This window comes from Natator depressus, chromosome 5, assembly GCF_965152275.1.
Source record: "Natator depressus isolate rNatDep1 chromosome 5, rNatDep2.hap1, whole genome shotgun sequence".
Classification (NCBI taxonomy): Eukaryota; Metazoa; Chordata; order Testudines; family Cheloniidae; genus Natator; species Natator depressus.
In genome coordinates, this window is record NC_134238.1 from 9,850,901 (window position 1) to 9,877,000 (window position 26,100).

The window sequence follows — 26,100 nt, forward strand, 5'->3', positions numbered from 1 at the left end:
AGCACAACTGGGCCTGTTTGTTGTGCAGTATGTAATAATGCGTACTTAATGACAAATGATTAAAGAATGTAGCTGTAATTAGTAATCCTCTTACACAGTTTACAGGCAGAACCTGCAAGCCAGCATCACACAGTAAAGAGAATGCATGTAATAGTTACTCTACTTTGATTTTAAAATTCTCAGGTCTTTTTGGACCTTCTTAGAAGCCTTCTTAGACCTTCTTAGAAGCAATCAGTCATCACACTCTACAGGAAAGATATTTCAAGAGTGATCGTTGTGACACCTCCCTATTTCTGACCAGGAAAGGAAGAGGCAATCATTTCTTTTTTCTATCACTTCATATAAAACGGCTTACCACAGTTTGGTCCGGATATTTTATTTTCCCCTCTCTTTCACAGACAAAGGTCTTTAAAATCCAATCTTTATAGATCTCTGAATGTTAAATCTAATAAAGTTATCTTCTTCCTATATTAAGAAGGTCAGTAGTTACGTGTTTTTTTTTTCCCAGCCATCCTCCGAACTGAACGCTGGCATTTAGTAAATCAAGTATTGGTTACAAATTAGAGAAGTAGGAAGCTAAATTAGATGCAGCCTGGAGTCTCTGCTTGAAGGTTGAAAGTTGAAATGCCGTTCTGGGTAAAAGCCTGCCTGAACTCCATATGTCAATACCTTAGCATTGTAGCGAAAAATATTCTGCCAGTGTGTGTGTTGGGCAGTGCTTACCCAAACCAGAACATGGATGTTTCAGCTGGAAACCTCTTTATTAATGACAATTATATTTGCCTGCTAATCTTTCACTTACATAAATGAGACAGTATGTGGGAGAGGAAAGTTATGGGTAGCTGGCTAGATCCGAGAGGGTGTAATAAGAAAGAAGAGACCTATCTCTGGTTCAAATACAATCCATGGAGTTAGTGCCCTGCAGATAGCATCTTTGGGTGCTAGTTTGGTGGCCAATGGGAAATGGATTTCTCTTGGGCCAATTTCTAGTTGGACATCCACATCACAGGTACCCTTACCAGAAATGGCACTTATTGGAACTCTCGATTAGGTCTCTGAGAGACCAATAAATGATCCTGTAAACTAAACTACCGCTTCATCAATGGAGATAGCTCCTCCCTGTTTGGTCTGATGCATAGAGACAGGCAGGCGTCCACTGCTCATATTCTGTGAGGGTAAAACTCTTTTTGCCTGGCCCACAGTACAGAGAGGCTGCAAAAGGCCATATGCTCTATATTATGCTCTGTGTGAAGGGCATAAATGATGCACCAGGGCTATATGTACTGGGTTGAATTTCACCCTGGAAAAACAGCCCTGGAGAATGAAATCTATTTGTTTGGTGCAGCCTCTAAACTCACTTTTTAAAAGAAGGAAATGCTACTGGGTTTCACACCATAGCTCGGCACTTTTTATTTATTTATTTTGCATTGAACTCCATGGGTTAAATACAAGCCATTAAAGAGTAGAAATAAAATCTCTTAAGAATCTTTAACTTATGGTCTTTTGGCAAGCGAGAACATTTCTGCCTTCAGAGAGTCATGCACGAAGTAAGACATTTTCTTTACTCCCTCTGGGAAAAGCAGATAACTACCTGTTTTACAGCCTTCTATGTTCCTAGGACTGTCAGTTGTGACTGATAAAGGAAAATGCCATATTGGATGCAATTTGAACATTTTTTTTTCACTGAGAAAAAGAAAGTAATTGAAGTTTCAGAGTAGCAGCCGTGTTAGTCTGTATCCGCAAAAAGAAAAGGAGGACTTGTGGCACCTTAGAGACTAACAAATTTATTTGATCATAAGCTTTCGTGAGCTACAGCTCACTTCATCAGATGCACGCAGTGGAAAATACAGTGGGGAGATTTTATATACACAGAGAACATGAAACAATGGGTGTTACCATGCACACTGTAACGAGAGTGATCAGGTAAGGTGAGCTATTACCAGCAGGAGAGCAAAAAAACCTTTTGTAGTGATAATCAAGGTGGGTCATTTCCAGCAGTTGACAAGAACGTGTGAGGAACAATGGTGTGGGGAATAAACATGGGGAAATAGTTTTACTTTGTGTAATGACACATCCACTCCCAGTCTTTATTCAAGCCTAATGTAATGGTGTCCAGTTTGCAAATTAATTCCAATTCAGCAGTCTTTAATTTTGAATTATAACATTCAAAAACCAGTCGGAGAACACTTCAATCTCTTTGGTCACTCGATTACAGACTTAAAAGTTGCAATTCTTCAACAAAAAAACTTCAAAAACAGACTCCAACGAGAGATTGCTGAATTGGAATTAATTTGCAAACTGGACACCATTACATTAGGCTTGAATAAAGACTGGGAGCGGATGTGTCATTACACAAAGTAAAACTATTTCCCCATGTTTATTTCCCCCACCCTCACTGTTCCTCAGACGTTCTTTTCAACTGCTGGAAATGGCCCACTTTGATTATCACTACAAAAGGGTTTTTGGTTTTTTTTCCCCTCTTCTGCTGGTAATAGCTCACCTTACCTGATCACTCTCGTTACAGTGTGTATGGTAACACCCATTGTTTCATGTTCTCTGTGTATATAAAATCTCCCCACTGTATTTTCCACTGAATGCATCCGATGAAGTGAGCTGTAGCTCACAAAAGCTTATGATCAGATAAAACTGTTAGTCTCTAAGGTGCCACAAGTCCTCCTTTTCTTTTAATTGAAGTTTGTTGTTGTTAGACTGAACTTCTGAGACCATGGTGGTGAGTTGGTATCTGTTATCAAACAGATTTCTCTGCCTCCCTTCCAGCTCTGTGTATTTTTTAAAAACAGGGTTGGGGGGAGAGGTAAAAATTCACTGTGGTCATCCAGGAAAAATTACACTTCTATCTATGTAGGTACTTATCTGACCCTCATCATCGGAATATCTGCACACCTCACAATCACAACTGGATTTTACCCTCCCAGCACTCCCGTAAGGTAAGAAAGTGCCATCCCTGCCATTTTACATATAGGGAACTGAGGCACAGGGTTGAGTGAATGATTTACTTTTTTGAACTTACACAAGAAGTCTGAGGCTGAGTCAGGATTTGAACCCAGTCCAGTGCTTTACTATTTAGACCATCCTTCCTATCTTCTTGAGCTTCATCAGAAGTTTATGCAGAACAGGACCCCTGATTTTTAGACCGACTGGATGCTCTTGTTTGTATATAGATGTCAAATGAGTAATGATGATAGGATGCTGTGTAATGCTTCGGACTGCGATATCATGTGTGAGGAGGCATGTGCAGAGAGCTACTTCCATGACACGTGCAGTAGAGAAGCATAGTAACAGTCTCTGTGAATAGGAACTGCTCAGTCCTTGCTCCCTCCAGAAGCAAATCACCTGGAAAAATGTTAGGGAGGAACTGAAGGCATGGCCCTCTCCGCTCTGCAGCAGCACCCACTAGGAGGAGAAAACAGGGCACTGAGGGCCACACACACTGAAGTCAGTAGGAATCTGTGAAGCACAGGGTTATTTAACAATCTAAGGTTTATACTCACAAATCTGTTGTAAGAAAAGTTACATTTACTTTGCATCCTCCATCTTTTGAACACCAAATGCTAGTTCCTTTATAATTCAATAATGGAATGGCCCAGGAAAAAATATCATTTTCCCTTCCATATATTTTTTCAAAATTTGAAACATTTCAACCAGCATTATCCAATATTGTGGGCCAGATTCACTGCTGGTTTTTTTGTTTTTGTTTTTTAAAAACAAACATAGTTCTAAAGAAGTCCATAGACGTATGCCCATTTACACCAGCTCAGGATCTGTTCCTATATAATTACATTCAGGCTTTTAAATGGCAGAAATCACTATTTAAAGGTCAAAATTCATCTTTTCAAAAGTCTTTCCCACCAAGCTTAAAAAAAAATTGCAAAAGACACTGTCAAATAATGTCGAACGCTGAATATATTTAAGGATTTTTCAATCAGTGAACAGATATTTCGCCAGCAAAAGAAGTCTAAATTCAATAAAATCCAGTGTGAACTATTTGCTCAGCTCTGTTAATAACCCCTTAGATGATTAAAGTTGACAAAATTTAAAGTATCTTTTTTTAATATCACAGTATTTCCCAGAGGCCCTAATCTGCATTAGAGACCCGTTGTGCTAATTGCTATACAAACACATATAAAGACATTGACCTTGTACCAAAGGGCAGTCTTTTCATTCCTATACTTGCTGTTTGCCTTTACATTGACCTCATTGTGACAATGAAAACAAACAGGTCATTTTGCTTTTGTTCATAGCTTTCTACTGCTCACTTTCAGTAGAGGGGAAAGGGTAGATGTGGGGTGTGATCATATAGCCCTGCTGTCTCCCTACTAGAGCTGGGAGATAGAAAGAAAGAAAGAAATTGTTGAAAAAAGGCATTTGGGTCAAATTTGGTGAATAGTTTCAACCAACCCCTCTTCCCCATCCCCCACTCCTCCACAACAAAAATCTTGGAAATATCTTAATGTTTTGTTTTGAAAATATCCAAATGAATCATTTCAATGTTTTTGTTTTGTTTTGAAGTGCCATTTTCCAAACAAAAATGTTGATCCAAAATGACACCAAGAATTTTGGTTGGTTGGTTTGATTTTGTGTTTTGGTAGAAAAACAAACAAAAACAGTTTTGATTTGAAATGAATCGATCCGCTCCCCCCTCCCAACGCCCCCCCCCCCCCGGGGATTTTTCAATTTGGCCACCAAATGGGAAAATCAGTTATCGGCACAGCTCTACTTCCTATGCCTTGGTTCCGCAGGAAGATGCATACTGGTACCCTCCAACAGACAGCAGCACTGCTCACACGCTCCCTGCCTGCTATGGAGATGTAGGAGGGTGTATTGGACAGCACAATGCTATATTGCTCCTTCTCGTGTGTGAGGGAGGTTGTTTATTCCCCCCCACCACCTCCCTTTCTGGCTGGTTTGTTGAGTGATGCTGCTGTTCCATTCTTTCCATGTCATCTGGTGTTTCTTTTAATCCCCATTGTAGGACTAAGTGCTTTCAAAAATATGGAAAGTTTTACACTTGATTGTGAAAACTCCCTGATGTGAAGGGCAAGTGAAATATTGATCATCCTGGGCATTGGTGACAGGATCTGACTGCCTGCAGCAAATTGTCACTTTCCCAAGCCTCAGATTCCTGGAGTGAATAGTAAAATCCTGCTAAATGTCACGACTAGACCAAAAATAATAATAATACAAAAAACTTCTTTCAGCAGGTGTCTTTGACTTGTTTGCGCCAGTCAGACTCTGGACTAGGCTGTGCACAGAGTTTGTGAGAAAATATACATATCTCTGTTTTGGGATGGTTGGCAGGGGATAATTTTCTCAGCTCAAAGGACGCTGCCAAGTATCTACATTTTTGTACAACTTCCATTGCACTGGTAGCTAACTGGTAGTGTCATTTTTACCTTAGATAAATAGGGAGGAATTTGCACAAAACTTCTAGGTTTCCCTGGAAGGCCCATAAAGTCCTGCAAAGCTTGGCTGAGTTTCAAGTTTTGTGGAGAAAATACCAGCTACTAAAGGGCTCTTTACCCTAGCAGAGAGAGAACATAAGAGTGGCCACACTGGGTCAGACCAAAGGTCCATCTAGGCAACAACAACAAAAAATTAACAGTGAGACTGATTAACTAGTGGAACAAACTATGAGGGAAGTGGTGGGTTCTTTATCTCTTGAGGTCTTCAACTCAAGCCTTCAGACTGAGACTGGATGCCTTTCTGGAAGATACGCTTTTACTGAAATGCACGTTATTAGGCTCAATACAGAAATAACTGGATTATCTACTATGCCCTATATTACACATGAAGTCAGAGTAGATGATCTAATGATCCTATATGGCCTTAAAATTTATGAATCTATAACATCTGTAACCAATCCAGTAACCAATTTTGTGTGGTTTTGGCCTTATTCGGAGAGAGTTGCACAGCTCTGTGGTAAATAAGATTACCCAGTGCTGGTTTTTAGACCATTATAATAGCAGCAGAATGATCCCAACTGTGAATTCTGGATTTTATCTGTTTAAATTAGATCCTATCCATCTCCTTGGCACAGGTTTAAACATGGAAGCCCCTGTCCAGGTGCCACGGCTGCACATGCAGAGTATTTACATATGTCAAACTGGCCAATCACATGCAGAAGTGTTGGATTTGCATGAGCACTCATAGTAGTTGCATGGGAAATTAGGTGTTCAACTGCACTCCCAATAAACATCATAACCAATCCTAAGGTTTTATACTTCAGTTTAAGTACTTGGGCCTAACTCCAACTCCCAGATTCAAATATCTTTGGGTCTTTCAAAAATGAACCTGAATTTCAAACAGGCTGAACCAAAATTCAGAATCTGAATAAAACAGAAGCAATTAAATCAGGGCCCCATTATGCAAGGCACTTTCCCTAGACATGACAACTCTTGCTCCAAAAGCCATTCAGCCTACTTAGTTGATAGGATTGAGTTTTCTACTTGGCTGAACTACCGAAAAGACCAGAAATAGTCTGTTCAAGCTAAATCTCTTTTTATTCTTATTTTTAATCTTCTTGTTTAGAATCTCTCAGCTGTTGCAGCTCTATAGTAAACACAACACCATATGCATGAAGCAATTATTTTCCTAGCAGGGCTTACATTAACATTTCCTTCAGTTACATATAAGCCACTTGTTCCACTGCTGTTGTACAAAATGCTTTTAGAATTAAGGTTTCTTTCTTTAAGACTAATCTTCACAAGCCACCGTTTGCTTTGACCCAGCACACGATCATCTTTTTTATGGCACCACATCAGGTTTATGTATAATTCAATCAATACCTTGGAGGCAAACTATTTGATGATTACAATAAAAGAAATCTCATTTTGCTGTACTTTGTCAAGGTAGTTCCATTACTGCATGTCACGGAGTTAAAAGAGTTTATGGGACTGTAACCCCCAAAGGACATTTTAAACATATGCTTTTTATGACAACTAAACTCCAAGATAAACGAATACATTAAAATAAGATATTGGGATCATTTCCTTTTGTGTTTGATTGATATGAATGGGGGTCATAAACGAAAAAGTTCCTCCCCTTTGCACAATTTAGTGTGTTACAAGCAGAAAGATAAATATATTTTCCCCTGTGCACTTTGAATGAATAATAGCACGGCAGCAAAACAAGACCTTGCTCAACTGGAAACCAGAATGACTTGAAAGATGAAACTTGGTCAGAGGGCTTGAATGGTGAACTTTTAACATGGTATTTTGTCTTCCTTTCTGGTCTCTCCCCAATCTGTCTCGGAAAGGAGGTTGACTTATTTTTAATGCTGGGTAGGGGGAATATTTATACTCCCTATTATAAAGAGTTTTTATGCTTTAGGCGATAGACAGTTACTGATAATATATAAATCTCTCTCTCTTGCTCATCCCTGCCCCCCACAATCCTGACCATATAGCCCCCTAAAATACCAGCCTTAATCACCTCAACTGGCATTGCTAAAGGCGGTCTTACATCACAAAGCTCTCCACTTGCCAACGTGGATGTGGTATGAGTCAAGGACCCCCAGTGATAAGGAATACAAAAAAAAGTATTCTCGCAGGAACCTTAAAAAGTTGTAGGATTCCTTCTTCTGTTGTAATAACTTTTTCTATAATCTCAGCTTTGTTCTCAGCTTCTTTATTTCTGATGTAAACAAATTTCGACACTAGAATGTGTAGGCCTACCCTGACATGAGTTAACAAACATAGGGGGAAGCCTCATTTCTTGGAAGACAGGATTAGGGAGGTAGAGCAGTGTGCTGAAAACAGAATGTTTGTGCTAACTAAGATAGGTAAATAGGTAAGTAGGCTAAGAGCCAGAATGTCTGAAGGAGCTAAGGTAAGGGGAGGGAATGCCTAAGAAACCATGTACAAAGAACAAGATAACAATGGACAAGAAAAGTCAGCCATGTAAAGATGGGGTAAAGAGTAGATCGAACATGGACAGTGCATGGACAGGGATTGGTTCCTACAATAACTAAGCCAGTCCCAAAATGTCTGATGCAATGTATAGTAAATGCAGTGGAATGTGTAAATGTATGTAAAGAGAGAGAGTGTCTGTGCATCTTTGGATCGGTGACGTACCCTGCATCCACTGCCTGCATTTGAGTCTGATCAACACAGTGTAGCATTACCGTATGCCAACAGAGATACCTGAGTGACAAAGTCTGGAGTCAAACTCAGTTCTTGGGAAGCCGTGTGGAAAGAGGGCTTGGAGGGAATCCCAACAAAATGAAGACACCAAATCTGTGTGCTGTGTAGGTAACCCAGGGACTGAGATGAGGGATGTTTGAGATGTATAGTATATTTCTCTAGGCCAGCGATTAAATCTCAACATCACAAACACGTACTGCATAACTCTACCCTCTATATGCCCCGAGTTTAAAGTAGATTAAAATACGAAGAGACACTCTCCAATTTTGGTATGTGTAATGATTTTGGTCTGACACAATGTGTAATTTTAGTGGCTGATGCATAAGGGTCATATATGCAACATTTTAAATATTATAATGCAATATTAATCTCTTTTGTTCAGATGCCAATACCCCACTCATCATGGTAGTACCTGAGTTGATTGTGTGTGTAGTATGGCTGAGACCATGGTCTCTGAAAGGAAATTATTATTACTAGTATTTTCTTATTATTTTGTATATCACTAATGCCCAAAGTCCAGTGTGGATCAGGGCTGCATTATGTCCCTGAATCCGCAGGTCACTGGAATCAACGGGAGTCCTTCTGTTGACGTTTCTGGGTTTTGGCTCAGGCCCTGTATCTCCTGAAAAAACAAAGAAGAAGAAACAGTCACTCTCCCAAAGAATTTTTGATCTAATTTCAGACATGATGCAACCTGTAAATATAACAATAAATAGGCAGGGTGGGGACAGGGAGAGCAAAGATGGTGCTAAGAGGACCCTGAGGTTACGTAGGTGAACTGTGCATACAGCTTGATGGTTCTGAATCATCTGAAACTAATTCTGGCTTTTAAATAACTACAACAATATCAGCTCTCCTCAGCTGTTGCCCAAGCCTGCTTTTGTGAGCATCACAGTAGACATGGATTTTGAAGGAAGTATTTTGGCCTCATGGCTTAGTTCAAGGAGGGTGTTCCCTATCTAAGGAGCAGTGGGGAAGAAAGCCGGGAGATGTTTGTAGGACTAGTAGGCATCGCTGATGGAGCACAGTGTGTGTGTGTGTGTGTGTGTGCGCGCGCGCGCGCGTGGGGGATATAATAACAGACAATGGTGGAAAAGCAGGGAGTGACTGAGTTGTGAAGGGTCTTATAGGTGAAGAAACACTTGAGACATTTAGAACTGGAATGAGCTGAGCACAGGAGCATACACCTGGGGATACGCAGAGGTCTTCCAGGGGGTACATCAACTCATATAGGTATTTGCCTAGTTTTACAACAGGCTACATAAAAAGCACTAGTGAAGTCAGTACAAACTAAAATTTCATACAGACAATGATTTGTTTATACTGCTCTATATACTATACACTGCAACATAAGTGAAATATTTATATTCCAATTGATTTATTTTATAATTATATGGTAAAAATGAGAAAGTAAACAATTTTTCAGTAAAGAGTGTGCTGGGACACTTTTCTATTTCTGTGTCTGATTTTGTAAGCAAGTAGTTTTTAAGTGAGGTGAAACTTGGGGGTACATAAGATAAATCAGACTCCTGAAAGGGGTACCATACTCTGGGAAGGTTGAGAGCCACTGGACAAGAGGACTTGAAATGTCTTTTCATCTTTGGGTTCTGGGATCGAGTCATAAACCAGGGACCGTGCAGAAGGAGTTAAGGGGAGGGAAAGGGTTGGGTGTCATGGGAGCAAGGAAAGGAGAGTTTGGGGCAGGTCGCACATGACAGCGACTGCTAACTGTAGTGTGTTATGTGTGGGGAGGAGAAGGAGGATCAGAGAAGAAGCCAAGATTAGAACAGGGCAATCAGAAAGGAGGGGGCAATAAGTGACATATGGGAGATGGGGTGGAGTTTGCTGAGAAGAGTTCTGAAAGGTGAAGTAGGGTGACAACTGCATTGTGTTGAAGGTGAAATTAACCCCTTTGTGGCAATCCATGCAAAGCTATCTGCAGAGGCGGGGCATTCCACTTCTCCTGAACACCAAGGAGGTGGACTTGGAGGGGAACACTGGGTGGGGGGGAAGCCTTGGGAGTAGGGTGACCAGATGTCCCGATTTTATAGTGACAGTCCTGATTTTGGGGGCTTTTTCTTATATAGGCACCTATTACCCCCCACCCCATCCCGCTTTTTTACACTTGCTATCTGGTCACCTTACTTGGGAGGGGCTACTGTATCTGCAGTCTGTGAACCCAGTAGCATGATACCACCACACAGTGGTCACAAAGGGTTAACGGCAGCTATTCCTACCTACGACCTGTAGCGTGGGGTTGGGATGGATTTTGTATCTCCACTTAAGGCACATGCAGAACATCCATAGAAAGGCTGATAACTCTGGATTTCTGTGGTCTTCCAGGATTTCACCCTGGGAAGATCAGTAGGAAGGCAGTAAAAGTACCATAGGACGAGCAAGCTGATACGGCTGCACCACCAGCTGGAGTCAGAGTATGGCTTGACCACAGCAATACAAGTGTCTTGCTTAGAGAATAGGAATCCTCTATAACTCTGCAGCAGTCGACAGAGCCTTTAGTGGCTGAGCCTTCATTATATCCTCATCAAGGGAAGCTCCTTTACCTTTGTAGTAAACTAAGGGAGGTTTTTTTTTTCATTTATTTAGTTTATTTTAAGTTATTTCTCACTATTTTTCAAACAGCCAAACATGTTCAATACTTAAATGTGTAAAGGCTAGACCACAGGAAAATAAATGCCAAGTGGGAGAAAAATATATTAACACTCCCATCCTTCCATACAATCAAACAATAAAAAAGGAAGGGAAAAAAACCCACGGAGCTATACAAATCTTACTGTTCTACAGGGAAAAGAAATAATTGCAATGGGAAACTAGGGCTGGAAGCTGCAATGCTGGGACTGCTTCCTCATCACGTGATGATTAATCATAATAAATTAAATTTTATTTTAAATTTTGCAACATACTAACTTAACTCAGCAGGTAATGGGAGGTGCCCTGCATAGCCAAATGGTGTTTAACTGTCTGAAAAGTAAAACAATTTCCTCCCTGAAGTTGTGTTATAAATAATGCATTCAAAATGTGCCTCATTTGAGCAGATTATCCCAGCTGCCTCTTGTTCTTAGAGATTGGGAGATTTAACACCAGAAACTCAGCACTCCTGAAATGCACAAATATCTATGTGCAGAAACTGTTTGTCCAGCCCAAACAGTTTCAGACTGCAAAAAGAGTCCTGGAGGCAACACTTGACGCAAACAGTTTATGTTCAGAGGAAGGGCCTGCTTCATCACTGCACCATGGGTACTCATGGGCTTGTGGAATGTGAGTGTGCAACACGACAAACTTGTAATGGTATTGTATTTTGGCCCCACTTTGCATTGGTTTCAGTGATGACATAAGTGGCAGTGAAGAATCAGGCCCAAACCACTGGTTCAAAGAGAAAATTGGTGGAAATTATGACAGGCTTGCAAGCAGCTTACTAACAGGGAGTGGGCTAAATTTAGGGCTTAATCCTGTCCCATTGGAGTCAATAGCAGTTTTGCTTTGACTTCAACAGGAACAGAATCTGACCCTTCATGAATAAAACTGTTGGCTGTCAATCAGAGCTGTCCCTTGGGTAAGGTGAATCGGGGCAACTGCCCCAGACCCCACACTTTGGGGGGCCCTGCGGGAGGGGAGGGGAGGTGGGGGGTGAGCAGAGTGAGGAGGCGAACGGGGAGGCGAGCGGCAGGCGGGTGTGGGGGGGATGGGATGAGGAGGAGCCACCCTACCAGAACTTCCCCCCCAGTGCCTCCTGCCTGCCTGCAGGCCCCCCTGATCAGTGCCTCCCCCTCCCTCTCAGTGCCTACTGCCTGCCGCAGGTCAGATATTTCGTGACATCAGGAGGTGCTGGGGGGGAGAGGAGAGGAGTGAGGGTGCAGCGTGCTCGGGGGAGGGGGCGGAACTGGGCGGGGAAGACGTGGGGCGGGGACAGGAAGAGGCGGGGCTGAGGCCTTGGGGAAGGGGTGAAGGTGGGGCCTGGGTGGAGCTGGGGGAGGAGCACCCCCTGGCAGATTAGAAACTGGGTGTCTATGTCCTGGGCCCTGCACCACCCTAGGGATGGCCCTGCTGTCAATAGTTTGCACAGGTCTACAGCAGAGACTGGCATCCATTTGTAGTAGTTATCCTATGGGCACCTAGGTATAAGAAAATGAATGAGACACTGACAAGCTTTAGGATGAAGACTGTACAAGAGAATCCTAGAATATCAGGGTTGGAAGGGACCTCAGGAGGTCACCTAGTCCAACTCCCTGCTCAAAGCAGGACCAAGCCCCAGTTTTTTGCCCTAGATCCCTAAGTGGGATCCTCAAGGATTGAACTCACAACCCTGGGTTTAGCAGGCCAATGCTCAAACCACTGACCTATCTGTCCCCCCTTAGTGCCGCTGGTCAAAAGAACTCTCAACAGTAAGAGTAAAGTTTATCTGTGCAGATTATAGAACCTTTTCTAGGGTGGTGCACGACTGAAAAAGGAATTTCCCCAGCAATTCAAGATGATCACAAACCTCCCCACTTTCTGTTCCAAGTGCAAGGTGCATTTCTGTGACCTTGCCTTCTTTCCTAAAAGTGCACAGCCAAGGGAATATTTAACAAAAGAAGCAAACAAAAAACCAACCTTGCCAAAACAAGACACTCCACTCCACACGCTTCTCCCTCTGGAGAACATGTGTCAAACAAACAACAAGTGTCCATTGTGCAGTCCCGTGGTTTAACGCATGACTAGAAGGCGCTCAGATACTACAGTCAGGAACACAGTATAAAGAATAGAATAGAAGAAATACTCCGTGGAGAGCACTGAACCCATCATCAGACAATCAACAGCTGGACCTTTCCCACATGTTGTTTTTGTGTGTGAACTGATGCAAAGTTATCATTGGCTCCTATTTGTCAGAGCTCAACAGCAAAATGTAAGAGATAAAACACATTGGCAAATATTTTAATCTTTCTGAGTCAGCAGGGCAATAGTCTGTCAATGTGATATGCAGCTACTAAGATGCCTAATGCTTGAGCAATACAGCTGAGATTAGATGTGTGACTGTCCCAGTCAGAGAGTGTAAGCAGGAACATTAATAACAAAACTCAATGGAAATCTGCAGAGGTTTATTTCCCCCAAAAAAGAGAATCTGCAGGGATATTGTTCTCATTTCTGCCAGGGATTAGCTGTGCTTTGAAGGCTGGCTGCTTAAAGCCAGTGTTAGTGAGTTTCAATCCAGCCATTTGGGTTTTTTTTTAATTTAGTTTACCAAAACTAGGGGCACATATTCATCTCAGTTGTAACTTCATTTTTGTTGAGGTTATCCCTGGGATCAATTTGCCCCAATATTCACTGTTGGATGAAACAGACTTTAACTAAGGTACTTATATTACTAAAATGTCTGAGCATCTCAGAACCTTCACTGTATTAATCCTCACCATACCCTTATGAGGTATGAAAAAATTGGTCTCTTTATTTTACAGCTGGGAAACTGAGCCACAGAGAAACTTAGGGTATGTCCATACTGCAGTGTCAGAACGGCCCCAGTCTGATCCACAGGTATAAACTTCTTCTGCTTCCTTGAGAAAAGGGGAGCATGGGATGAGAGTTATGGATGTCAACCTTGGAATAAAAGGATGAGTGAGACTGCTACATTATGCTGCAATTTGTTTATCCAAAGGTCCTATAGCATTAACACTTGCTGAGAATATATGCATAGCCAGTTTGAATGTAACAACTACTCTACCAGATTCTATCTATACTGTACCAGATGCTTTAGAGTCAGAGCCAAACCCTTTCCATATTAGATAGTAATGGGAAACCCCTACTGATACAGAAAGGATCACTTCACTCATCATCACCTCATAAGCTGAGATGCCACGGCTGTTCAGCGGCGGACTGCAGTGCTACCCAAGAGTTGAGGACAGGAAGTGAAGAACAATACCACAATCAGTATGAAAATGCAGAAGGAAAGAAGATAAGAGGAATATAACAACCTGTGCTAGATACTGACCAAACTTGATTCTGCCTATTCAGATCTAATGAGCCTACAGCATGTCCCCTAACACCTAGACAAAACGAGAGCACATAACCAAAGCAGTTAGCAAGGTGTCTTGTATCTATGCATTGCAAGATGCTATGCTATGATTTTCCATTAATTTTCTATATTTCCTTGCCTTTGTTGATATGGGCCAAATCTTGATCCCATTGTCATCAATGGCAAAATATCAGCTGATGAGAGAAACCAGGATTTGACACTGTGTGACTACACGTTAAAATTTGGTCCAAGGTGTGTGTCATTGGTATGTGTTAAAATCCTATCTTTGTCTGAAAAGGTTCATGGGAGTCAAGGTATTAAATTAGCTCCCTCTCTTCAGATAGCTAGCTTCAGCATAATGGTGTTTCAATAAAAAAAGAAGAGAATTAAATTTTCTCCTTTAGCCTGAACTGTAATTTTGATCTTTCTTCTCTATCAATGTGTTCCCAGAAGTCTAAGGAAATGTGCAGGCTTCCTTATACAGGCTGGGAGAGCATCAGTGCATTATCTCATTGGCACTAATATTTTTTAAGGGTCTGGAAACTGGAACTGTGATATGCAATAATCACAAAACTACTGAGTTGACAGCTTTCTCTCTCAAGCATCACCTTATTGCATTAGTGAAATAGTTTTAAAAAATTTCTAACTCATGTTTCCTCTGGCTGGAAGCAGATCAATATCTATCTTGCTTACATTTCTCTCAAAAATTAAATAACTTTCTTTCAGTAGACACAATGGTCAGTAATAGCATCAACATGATTTACCACAGTTTTATCAGAACACACAGATTATTTTATTCTGGGAAATAAATAAATGTATCTGACCAATCAATGTGAGAATGGGAATTTGTGGGAAACTAGTTGGACATCCATCTACTTGTATTTGATGATCTATGCTTTACACTGTTCACTGTTCAAGGGCTTTAAATTCATTAAGCCTCAGTCACCTCCCTATCTGTAAAACAGTGTCCCAGTGCTGTTTTGAGACGTCTATCAATTTTTGTCACCCAGTTTTGCACTGAAGATTGTTAAGTCACAAGCTAAGTTTGGTTCAACTTTTGCAAAATCTCTTCCTGCATTAGGTTTTGTTTTTTAAAGAGCCAGAACCTCATGGATGGTTCAAATTGAGGTCTTGCTTGATCTTATCTTTATTTTATTCAGTTCACTGCGATAGGGGATACATTGGATACAAGGTTCCACTTTGGGCTAAACTTCAAAAAATCACATTCCACAAACATTTTTGCAAGTAAAAAAAGTCTCAGATGTTCATGACAAGTCAATACTTAAAACCTGGTTGTGAATGCTTTTGTGTGACTGTGAAGTGGGTGCACTCATATATTGCCATGGAGAATAAGCTTACATTATCACAATGAACTAGCTGACATAGAGAAGAAGTTGCTTACCTGGGACCTGGGAGAGTCAGGATCATAGATTCCAAAGCCAGAAGGGATAGCTGTGATCACCTAGTCTGACCTCCTATATTACAGAGACCGTAGAACTTCTCCAAAACAATTCCTAGAGCATATATTTTAGAAAACCATCCACTCTTGATTTAAAAATGGTCAGTGATGGAGAATCCACCACAACCCTTGGTAAATTGTTCCAGTGGTTAATTGTGTGGCTTTTCTCTGAACCCTCTCCAATTTATCTACATCTTTCTTGAATCGTGGGTAGCAGAACTGGACACAGTATTCCAGCAGTGGGAACACAAGTACCAAATATAGAGGTAAAATAACCTCTTTACTCCTTCTTGAGATTTCCCTGGATTGCATAGCTCTTTTGGCCACAGCATCATACTGGGAGCTCATGTTCAGCTGATTATCCAACACAACCCCCAAATCTTTTTCAGCATCCCTGCTTCCCAGGATAGAGTCTCCCCATTATGTAAGTGTGGCCTACATTTTTTGTTCCTAGATGTATACATTTACAGCTGTACAGGCAGTCCTCGACTTTACGACGTTCGAACGGCACTTACGACATTTCTGAATTGACACCGATTTGACTTATGACAATTGGTTTTGACTTTACAATGCTCAGTTCCGCAATGGAGTGTACAAGTTACGATGTTTTGACTTAACAACGCAATTTTCAGGAACCACTTGTGTCGTGAGTCTAAGGACTGCCTGTATTGAAATGCATATTGCTCCATTGGGACTAAGATAAAACAAGACCAAGGTTCAGATTCCATCCTCCACCACAGACTTCCTGTGTAAGCTTGGGAAAGTCACTTAATCTCTTTCTACTTCAATTTCTCATCTGTTAAAAGAGGTTAATTATACTGCCCTACTGGGTGGGGATGTTGTGAGGGTAAATTCATTAACATTTTGAGGCACACAGGTCATAGGAACTACTTTAGACAGATATAACAAGAGTTTTCTATTTCAGACTTACTGCTTCTATGGATCTACAAAATGAAGGCTTTCATCTGTTGAAAGTATAATGGGGTTGTGTGGACTGGAGAAATGAAAGGAGAAGATGTGATGACAGTATTAGGGTGATAGATGTAAGTAACCAACCACAGTATCTACATCTCAGTCCCATTTCTGGTAAGTACAAAGCCTGAATCTCTTATAGACCGTGAATTGTCTAAATATAATAATGATATAATTATGAAGACTGCAGCCACTGACAAATGTAAGTATAAAGCATTTCAATACACAGAAATACGATTTCATCAGAGGTGAAAAAGTGCACTCTTAGCCTTAGCCTCATCCACATTGTTTTTCATCCTTTATTTTTTATTGAGTTGGTTATTGAGATTGTTACATAGCGCTCTTCAATTTATCCGGGATATACCAGTTGACAATGAGGCCCTTGAGTGATGACAGAGCCTTGGAGTTGGGATTAATATTGTATTTCATATTAAAAAAGTCTCCCCATAATAGATCTGCCTTGAGAATGTCTTAAAGAGAGAGGCTTCTGTCAATTTCTAAGCACTGGCTTCTGGTTTAGAGAGCTTGTCAATTTCAAACCTGTAAATGCAGTTTTGAAACTGACAGAACAAGGGAGTTCTTTCAGTGAAAAAAAAACATAATTCTTCCATCTGGTGGGAATTTATAATATACATAAAATCCTAGAATTCTGATCTACCCTGGGGCATGATAAATAAATTAAAAAAGAGAAAGATTTGCCGAGCTGCCCTCTTGTCTTTTGTCCCAGAGATGTCTCGCTAAGGCTTCAATATGATTCGCTTGTGGATGTGCGTCTTCTCTTTGTTTATCCCTGTGAAAAGGGAAGATGGGGAAAATTCAGTTCTCAGTTATATCAAATACAAATCCAGAGTTTTCAACTGAGTTACTCTAGATTTACAACTACAGGTCATATCCAGAGTTGTTTTATCTTGATGTAACGCCATTTGGCTTCAATGGAACAATGCCAGTTTACATGAGCTGAGGCTGAGAATCTGGCCTACGTATCTATTTCCCCCCTTCAAAGTGTGACTTTCTTCTCAGGGTAGCTAGAGCTCAGTCATTTCAGAGTTTTTCAAAAATTAGTTGTTTTTCTTTTTGAAAAGGTTGTTTTATTTATTAAATGCAGTTCCAATTTTTCCTCTTCCTTTCCCCCCAAAACAAAGCCAGAATTGCTGGATGTTATACTTGCTAGTATTACTTTAGGTTGTGTAATAAGTGAGAACATTTTTCTTTGCCGAGAAATGAATCCCCTAAAACTACTAGCAGTCATGATAAACCCAAACCCTGGATTCCATCTCTTGAGATATGGTTCTGGATTTTTAACTTTATGATGAAACCCTATCTCTACAATGGGGCAAAACAAAATCTCAAGATATGAACAACTCTGAACTTTGAGAAAGTCTCATTCTGGACCCAGATTCTGTGACTCAGGCCTGTCTCTGGATCCAAACTTTTTTTCTGAAGTTCAGGGATGTTTGGATTGGAAACCTAGTCATTCTCTAAGTTGCCAAATACCTCTTCTGTCCCAGTACCACTGGTCCCAATGCTCTAAAATTAGATTTTCCTTATCGGCATTCATAGCAAAAATAAGAAGTTCATCTGAAACTTCCCCTTCCCCCATGATGAGAGGAATCAAGAAAGTGCTCACCTAGCACAGTAACAGGCTCAGTGTAAACACCTGAATAGAATAGAATAGGAGACCTCTTCATGTCTTTGGTAGCAACTAGCAAGCAATTTACACGCTCAAATGAGAGAGAGCTCCTTCAGCCCACCTCTAAAATGAGAAGCAGTATTAGACTCTTTTATATCAACTCTCGAATGCTAGGTGCCTATGGTAGCAGGAATTCCAGAGATGGATCCATGACTAGGACGCATATTCTTCGAAAATGGACCATTCCATAGTGTAAAATGCAACCAGAGACCAGTCTCCACAACTACGTGAAGCTTTTGGATAATTCTTCCCCTTTGACTCTTCCTCAGTTATCGAAATGGGAAGATGCTAGTAGTACGTCATCTAGCCTATCCACTGGATTCCTCAATTCTTCGTCTGGTTTTAAATGGCTCATGTGATAAGTTCTCTCCTGGGTGTGATGTCTACAAAACACTTGACAATGGTTAGGCTGCTGGTGTTCTGAGATCTCTGCCTATCATGATGACCAGTATAGTCTCATTGTTTTCTTTCACTCCCCTGTCCCTCTGTCTGTGTCCATCTATTGTCTTTTGTCTTATTCTTTTCTTGTAAGTTCTTTTTTCCTTTGTTTGTTTGGCATCTATCACAATGGGATGCTAGTCTATGATGAGGCTCCTAAATGCTATATTAATACAGATAATTAATCATAATAATTAATAATAATGAAGACTCTTCCACAGTCTGGTAGGTCTTGAGAAAAATATTCCTGATGTTCAGCCTAAATTAAAATACAAAAGAATTGAAATAAATAAGAATGTCAATTAGCTTTTACTCCTTTCCATCTTGCTACTAGTATTTATGCCCCATGCGACAATTCCCCTCCTCACTTTTTTCTGTGTTTACTTCTTGGAGTTTTCTTGGTCTTAACTCCTTCTCCCTCACAATACATCCTTTTAGTTTATAACCTCATCAGACTTTCTAGCTGTACTTTGTGTTCTGACAATGTTGATTCAAATTTGATTCTTTTTGTACCTTTTGAGAAAGGAAGTGGTCAGAGGGGAGTTAATTGGGAGATAGCCTACGGGTTGTGACAGAGGGGGAAACATGTTGGAAGTGCTAAGAGAACTGCTTGGACCATGTCAGACTGAGATGAAAGCAGTAACTGTAAGCCAAGAGAAGACTAACGTGTAGTAGGGCCATATTCTGTTCTAAATACTGCCGGGATAAACCGGGATTAAGTCCCCGGGATCAGAAGATGGCTCTTGGCTTTTCACAGCTGCATCATCTAACCAACCAAACCTCCCTTTGCTGTCCCTCTGTTATATTATTATTCCCACTACACTCCCTGTGCTCCCTGCTAAATTTCTTGCAAAATGACTGCATGCAGTGCTATGTGCTTTCATACTGGCAGAGAATTGTTAGGGAACACCATGTAATTGGAAAGATTCTGGATAACTTATGGGTATTTATAAACATGAAGGAATTTAGTAGCTGTAAGACAATGAACAGATTTTTATTACCTTAGTAGTAGCCTTATGATAGGCAGTCTCATACTGAGGTGACACGCAGTCTATAGAACAGTATTTCATGACTGCCCTTGGGTTTGCATTGAACTGACAGAAAAAACTTGAAAGTACCATCAGAGCACTAAGCAGAGAAAGGATGGTCTTATAGTTAAGACATTGAGCTAGGGCTTAGGAGAGCAGAACTCCATCCCAGCAGTGGCCATACACACCCTGTTTGACCTTGGGCAAGCCTCTTGCTGTTAGATTTGTCCAAAGAAATCAACCAATGCAGAGTGCTTTTGAAAACCCCACTCTTTAATTTCGCTTTGCCTCTGTTCCCCAGGCAGAAAACGAGTGTAATAATAATACTTTCTTTTCCTGTCTTGTGTTTTTATGTTGTAAGCTTCTAAGAGAAAGGACTGGGTCTTCTTTATGTGTTTTTATATTCCCTATCACTAGGGCTCGGTGTCTGTCATGGAGGTGGCAGAAGTCACGGATTCTGTGACTTTCTGCGACCTCTGTGACTTCTGCAGGGGCAAGTGTGGCTGACCTCAGGGCTGCCCAAGCAGCTGGCTCCGTGGCCAGTTGCTCAGGTGCAGGGCCGGCTCTAGGTTTTTTGTCGCCCCAAGCAAAAAAAAATTTTGGCCGCCCCCCTCTTTTTGTTTTGGCTTTTACACGTTTGCACTTTGCAATGTTTTTCTAATTCTTTTTGCCATTTCTCTCTCTGTTGCCAGAAGGCAGCACCGGAAAGTCATTTTTGGTTTTGTCCCGGCATTTTACCCCTCTAACCACTGGCACTGACGTAACACGGAAATTGGCGTGAATGGCGCCGATAGGGCGGCCCAGTGCCCTCAAGTAATCGTGATTCCTGATTTAATTAATAATCATTAACATTTACACATTTACGCACATTCACATTATGAGTGACCGTGTCACAGCGTGACACAATATTTTTCACGTCACGCTCCTATCGCCCTACTGGAGACTTTTTTGATCTTCATGTATTTTTTTTTCCATACATTGGTGGATTTTTCTGAAAAAAAAAAAAAAAAGATGGCCGGAATGCCGCCCCTGGAAATGTGCCGCCCCAGCACGGGCTTGCTTTGCTGGTGCCTAGAGCTGGTGCTGCTCAGGTGGCCCCAGGGACAGCCCCACCAGCCGCTGCTCCGCTGGCCCTGGCAGCAGTCCCCGGGTGGTGAGCCGGAGCAGCCACCGTCTGCAGCCCTGGGCAGTGGTCCCTGGGCAGCCAGCCAGAGCAGCTGCAGTCAGCTGGCACAGCCCCCCCACCTCCAGCAGTGGCCCCTTTAGTGCCCCCTGCCCAAGATTTAATCACAGGTATTTTTAGTTATTGCCTGTGACCTCTGATACAAACAGTAATAGTGATATGGAGTGAATAAGACCTTGCACCTGAAATCGAACTTGCGCCAATTGTGCTATGTTTTTTTATGGTTTGGCTACTATAGTCTAGACTGAAGCCATGATGTCATTTCATGCAGACTACCACTGATTTTGTTGCTACATATCCAGGCTGTATGTACACATTGGCCTGGAAGGCAAATGCCCCATGTACCCATTACCTTTGCCATTCTCCTGTTACTCTCTTCATTAATTCCACCTTGATCTCTCATACAGTTAAAAGAATGAGTGGCTTTACTTTATACATCCTAGCCTGTAATGCAACAAGAAGGGGCTTTACGATTAAAATGTTAGGCGCTCAGGGGTTAAATCTTGTTTGATTCCCGCTCCTATGTCACAGAACTATATTAATATAGTAACCCTTTATTGCAAGCTGACGTTAACTAATGTTAAATTATACCAGAATTCCTTTGAAATTCCATATTAACAGTTGAGCTAATACCAAAAGGGTTCACCGTGATTAATGTTATTGTAATGAATACCAAAGAAATTAATAACCATTTGTCACTTGTAATAAAGTTGCCCAGTAATTTCATGCCATTTTCTTTCCTCATTTGTCATGAGAATGAGGTGCTGGAATTTTAAATCCTCGTATAACAGTGTGAATTACAGAGGGGAAAGGTTCCACTATTCAGAATTCTTCTGTTTGATTGGTCTTCCTTGCGGCCCACTCTCACATAACTCATAGAGGGAACTGAATGGAAGGAATGCTTGTTAGTCTGGGGTGCAGAATTTGGGGAAGAGGAGAATTATTTTAATACATGTGTGCCTATCATAATTGACCCCTCTGTATTGGAAATTCAGATCCCCTGACTAGTCATTATTTTGACAAATATTGTAATGAGTGCAGAAAATGGCAGCACATAAATCCATTCTCATGACATAATGAGAATGGGAAGCAGCACAAATTAAATAGTGCTCACTTCAGAGTCTGGAGCCTATAAACACGCCCTTTCATGTGTCTTCCCTTCCTCCTGCAGCTGATCAATAAGATCCTGTCAGTGAAAAATTGTTGCCCATCAGGATTCCCGGTCATTTCAGCCTGGTGTACATCTTGACCTGAGTTGTTCTGCTTTGCTTTTGAGACACTGAGCACCTGCAGTTCCCATTTAAAGCAATGAGCTAGTGGGGACTTTGCTCTCTGATAATAAAGCCCATTGCCATTATTTCAAAAGAGGGGATTCTGTGATTAATTTCAATATTATCTATATTTTATTGTCTATTACACTTTCATATAGATTTTGGTAGTTACTTCTGACTTACTCTGGTGTAAGCAAGAGGAGAATCAGGTCTTTATCCATTGCCAGGAGAAGATCATCAGTCTATATATCAAGTAAAATCTCTGAGCCATACCGCGGGCATAACCTTGTTTGACAAGGGTCAAGAAAGTCAAGGCTATCCAGATACTCAGAGAGTTGATTTGTCACAACCTCTTCCAAAATCTTACCAAAGAATGGAAGATTAGATACTGATCCATTGCTGTGTAGGTTGTCAACAGTGAGTGTAATTAACCACTGGAACATCTTATGAGGGATTCACCATTGCTTGGAGTGTCTAAATCAAGAGTAGATGCGTCTCTACAGAGTTGCTCATATTCAGCCAGAAGACTGGGCCTGATGTAAGAATTACTGGGTAACACTCTTTGGACTTTGTTATGCAGGATGTCTTATCTGATGATCACAGTGGACCTGTCTGGCCTGAAGTTAGAAAAAAATAAAGCCACAGTTTACAAGTGTGTGTGGGGCGGGGGAGGGGGGGCGTGGAGAGATAAAGATACAGAGCCAGATCCTCAGCTGAAGTAAATCACCATAGGTCCCTTGCAGTCATATGCTATTGATCTCAGTGCAGGAGTCACTGGGTGAATTCTATGGCTTATATTATGCAAGAGGTCAGATTAGATCCGAGCTGTCTCTTTTGGCCTTAAAATCAATAGGTGAAATCCTGGCCCATGGGAAGTCACTGACAAGACTTCCTTTGACTTCAATGGGAGCATGATTTCACTCTATGCATTTTAAATGTGAAGGGCATGATCTCTAGTAGTTAGTGCAGGATTTGGTGATGCCCTCTACTCCCACTTCAGCATCAGCAAGTTTGTGAATTTCCCTCTCTGGTCCTAAGAGTTCCAGGAGGTATAGTGCCTTCTGAAGTGCAATATATCCTAGAATTTCCCATGGGATGCAACTCCATAATGTCCCTTAATGAGGGCTATTCTTTAATGGGACAACTGCACCCTGGTCTACACTACGAGTTTAGGTCGAATTTAGCAGTGTTAGATCAATTTAACCCTGCACCCGTCCACACAACGAAGCCATTTTTGTTGACTTAATGGGCTCTTAAAATCAATTTCTGTACTCCTCCCCGATGAGGGGATTAGTGCTGAAATCGACATCGCCGGGTCGAATTTGGGGTAGTGTGGACACAATTTAACGGTATTGGGCTCCGGGAGCTCTCCCAGAGTGCTCCATTGTGACCGCTCTGGACAGCACTCTCAACTGGAATGCACTGGCCAGGTAGACAGGAAAAGCCCCACAAACTTTTACATTTCATTTCCTGTTTGGCCACTGTGGCAAGCTGATCAGCACAGGTGACCATGAAGATCTCATCAGCAGAGGTGACCATGGAGTCCCAGAATCGCAAAAGAGCTCCAGCATGGACCGAATGGGAGGTAATGGATCTGATCGCTGTATGGGGAGACGAATCCATGCTATCAGAACTCCATTCCAAAAGACGAAATGCCAAAATCTTTACAAAAATCTCCAAGGGCATGAAGGACAGAGGCTATAAAAGGGACCCGCAGCAGTGCCGCATAAAACTTAAGGAGCTCAGGCAAGCCTACCAAAAAAACAAAGAGGCAAATGCCCGCTTGGGGTCAGAGCCCCAGACATGCAGCTTCTATGATGAGCTGCATGCAATTCTAGGGGGGTGCCCCTACAACTACCCCACACCTGTACGTGGACTCCTGCAAGGGAGTCTCATGCAACAAGGATGAGGATTTTGGGGACGAGGAAGATGATGAGGAGGGGGAGGGTGAAGATAGCGCACACCAGGCAAGAGGAGAAACCATTCTCCCCGACAGCCAGGAACTGTTTATCATCCTGGAGCCAATACCCACCCAACCCAGGCTCCCAGACCTTGAGAAGGCACCTCTGGTGAGTGTACCTTTGTAAATATAACACACGGTTTAATGCAAACGTGTTTAATGATTAATTTGCTCTGAAGACTTGGGATTCATTCACGGGCAGTACAGCTACTGGAAAAGTCTGTTAACGTGTCTGGGGATGGAGCAGAAATCCTCCAGGGACATCTCAGTGAAGCTCTCCTGGAGGTACTCCCAAAGCCTTTGCAAAAGGTTTCTGGGAAGGGCAGCTGTATTGCGTCCTCCATGGTAGGACACTTTACCATGGCAGGCCAGTAGCACATAGTCTGGAATCATTGCATAAGAAAGCATGGCAGCGTGTGGTCCCGGTGTTTTCTGGCATTCAAGCAACATCCGTTCTTTATCTCTCTGTGTTATCCTCAGGCGCGTGATATCATTCATGGTCACCTGGTTGAAATAGGGGAATTTTATTAAGGGGACATCAGAGGTGGCCGTTCCTGCTGGGCTGTTTGCCTGAGGCTGAAAAGAAATCATCCCTGCTGTTAGCCATGCAGTGGGGGGAGGGGTGAAACAATCATCCCAGAGAATTGGGTGTGGGGGGGGTGGGGGTTAAATTGGGTTTGTGCTGCACCTTAACCCGAAAACATCAGCCCCGCCTTTTAAATGGCCAGTGTGTCTTTTTCAGTTTTACTCTCCTTTTTTTTTCTTCCCACAGCTGCAAATGTTTCAACACTGCCACTATCATCTCCATCCCGGAGGCTAGCGCAGATAAGAAGGTGAAAAAAACTCACTCACGATGAAATGTTCTCTGAGCTCATGAAGTCCTCCTGCACCGAAAGAGCCCGGAAGAATGTATGGAGGCAAACAATGTCAGAGTCCAGGAAAGCACAAAATAAATGTGAGGACAGGAAGGATGTGCAAGAGTATAGATGGCTGGAGCAACAGGAGAGGTGGCAGCAGCATGATGAGAGGAGGCGGGATGCAATGCTGAGGCTATTGGAGGATCAAACTGATATGCTCCAGCGTATGGTTGAGGTTCAGGAAAGGCACAGACTGCCACTGCAGCCCCTGTGTAATCAACTGCCCTCCTCCCCAAGTTCCATATCCTCCTCACCCAGACACTCAAGAACACGGGGGGCAGGGGGGAGATCTCCGGGCACCCAATCACTGCACCCCAGAGGACTGCCCAAGCAACAGAAGGCTGGCATTCAATAAGTTTTGAAGTGCAGCGTGACCTTGTTGTTCCCTCCTCCCTTCTTCCCCCACCGCATCTGGTGCTTCCCTCCTCCTCCACCCCTCCTGGGCTACCTTGGCAGTTATCCCCCTATTTGTGTGATGAATTAATAAAGAATGCATGAATTTGAAAAAAAACAATGACTTTATTGCCTCTGCAAGCAGTGATCAAAGGGGAGAGGGGAGGGCAGTTGGCTTACAGGGAAGTAGAGTGAACCAAGTGGCCGGGTTTTCATCAAGGAGAAACAAACAGAACTGTCACACCGTAGCCTGGTCAGACATGAAACTGGTTTTCAAAGCTTCTCTGATGCGCAGCACACCCTGCTGTGCTTTTCTAATTACCCTGGTATCTCGCTGCATGTAATCAGTGGCCAGGCAATTTGCCTCTACTTCCCACCCCACCATAAACAACTCTCCCTTACTCTCACAGATACTGTGGAGCGCACAGCAAGCACTAATAACAATGGAAATATTGGTTTCACTGAGGTCTAACCGAGTCAGTAAACTGCGCCAGCACGCTTTTAAACGTCCAAATGCACATTCTACCACCATTCTGCACTTGCTTACCCTGTAGTTGAATAGCTCCTGACTACTGTCCAGGGTGCCTGTGTATGGCTTCATGAGCCATGGCATTAAGGCATAG

The 26,100-nt window shown here is 42.1% G+C and overlaps 1 long non-coding RNA gene across 1 annotated transcript in view; it reads left to right on the forward strand.

Moving 5' to 3' along the window:
- Positions 1-25,532, forward strand: part of LOC141988050 (uncharacterized) — a 44,728-nt gene extending 19,196 nt beyond the window's left edge. The window contains exons 2-3 of the long non-coding RNA XR_012639640.1: positions 16,551-16,668; positions 24,940-25,532. This is a non-coding gene — a long non-coding RNA (uncharacterized LOC141988050). The remainder of the gene's footprint in view (positions 1-16,550; positions 16,669-24,939) is intronic.
- The last annotated feature ends 568 nt before the right edge of the window (positions 25,533-26,100 follow it).